Source organism: Manacus vitellinus, unplaced genomic scaffold, assembly GCF_001715985.3.
Source record: "Manacus vitellinus isolate BGI_N305 unplaced genomic scaffold, ASM171598v3 scaffold_12_pilon, whole genome shotgun sequence".
Classification (NCBI taxonomy): domain Eukaryota; kingdom Metazoa; phylum Chordata; class Aves; order Passeriformes; family Pipridae; genus Manacus; species Manacus vitellinus.
In genome coordinates, this window is record NW_021938949.1 from 2,702,073 (window position 1) to 2,703,926 (window position 1,854).

The window sequence follows — 1,854 nt, forward strand, 5'->3', positions numbered from 1 at the left end:
GGGGCCGCTGCCATCTAGTGGCACTGGGACACCGTCCCCTGCCAGCCCCGGCAGAGAAAACCCCACCAAAACACAACCCAGACCCCTCCGACACTCCTTCCTCCCCACCATCCCTCTTCACGCGGGGGTACTGGGTTCGGGTTTGGGGGTTTCCGAGGGGTTTCTGCCAGCGGGTGCTTGAACATCTGCCAGGAAAATGCACCGAGATGTAAATAAGGTGGAGCGAGAATGTATTTGTGAACTGAGGAGCCGTGTACTCCTGTCCGTGGATCTTTCCCGCTCCCCTTCTTGCACCTTTCCCCCTCCTTACACCCCTGCGGAGGGTTTTTAACTCCTTTCCCTCATTTAACAGAAATCCCTCGTGGCGGGAACAGGGCTCCCCAGTCCTCTCTATGCCTTCTCATCCACTGCAGACTCCCTCTTCCCTCCCATTTTGTGGCCTCGCTGCTCTCTCTCCTGCCACTGGCGCCCATGGGGACCCAGAGAGAGAGAGCAGGAAGGACACACAGCGAAGTTTCTTCTCTCCCTTCTCGTATCTGTTTAATACACCCCACCCCCACCCGCCCAGATCTTTCAGGGGTGCTGATACCTCTGTTTCTGCACCCAAAAGTTTTCAAGCTGAAGACAGGGGGCTGCCTGAACCCCCTCTTCCCTTGTGTCTTCCTGCAAATTCCCTTATACAATCTCTTACAAATTCCCTTATAAATCTCCCCTGTTGTGCTGGGAGCTCCCCTTTACCGTGGGGGTGACACGTCCCATTTCACCCCCACAGCACAGCCTCATATCCAGGGAAGGAGAATGGAGACAGCTTTGCAAAGGCCACCCCAGAAGAGGATGGAGTAATGTGATCCCTACAATCCCATCTTGCCCCCTGGGGTGCTTCTGAGGAGAGCTGCAGAGCAGAGAACCAAGAAACAGCTCCCCGAGATGCTTATCAAGTGCAAAGAGGCACAGAGCTCGAATCAGATTTAAAAGGAGGGGAAAAGCTGAGCTCTGGGCAGTTGTGAGATGTTAACCAGTGGTGATGGTGTGCCTGAGAGCACTGGTGGTTCACCAGCACACAGAGGTGTCAAAAATGGTGCCAGTACAGGGCTCTCCTTGCAAACCTGCACCAGGCACGGGGGCTCTCTGCAGCATCAGATCAACAGCAATCCTCTGTGCTGGAGTGGGTTGGAGCAGTTTGGCAGCACCCTGGGGCCCAATGGGATGAGGGAGATGGTACAGGCACATTATGGGTCTGTGTCCCAGTCCAAAGACCCTCCATCAGCAGAGGATGTACAAAGTCCTTCCATGCAGCCCCATACTGATGTACAGCTGCTTTTTTTTTTACCTCTGATACTAGTCTCTTGATGATTCCCAGAAGTATTTAGCCCTTCCCACTGAAACCGGCTTGGAGATGGGGTCCAGCCAACCCCAGGTGTGACCCAGTTCTGGGGGCCCAGTTTGCTCACAGTCTCTCATTTACCACTGTGGTTTGGTGCAAAATCCTGCCTAGTTTTCCTCCCATCCCACACAATCTCACAAGGATCCAGCAGTGTGCCCTGGGTCTGAGGATTCCAAATCACGCTCTCAGCCTTCAGCAGCACCATTGCAAAGGGGCAGTCAAGGTTTCCTTGTGCACTCCCTACCCACCCACCTCTAACCTTGTTCCAGAAATGTGTCCACCCTGTTTTTTCTTCCATTTTTTTCTTCTTTTGTTGCTTTGTTCCTTTATCTAAAAAAGAAACAACACAACTTTGAAAGTTTGAGTTGTCTGTGCAGTCAGATCCTTGTGCAAGCCCAGACCAGATGCTTTTTAAAGTCCTTTGGGACAGTAGATGCACCCACAGTCAGTTGGGAATGGGCAGGGAGAAG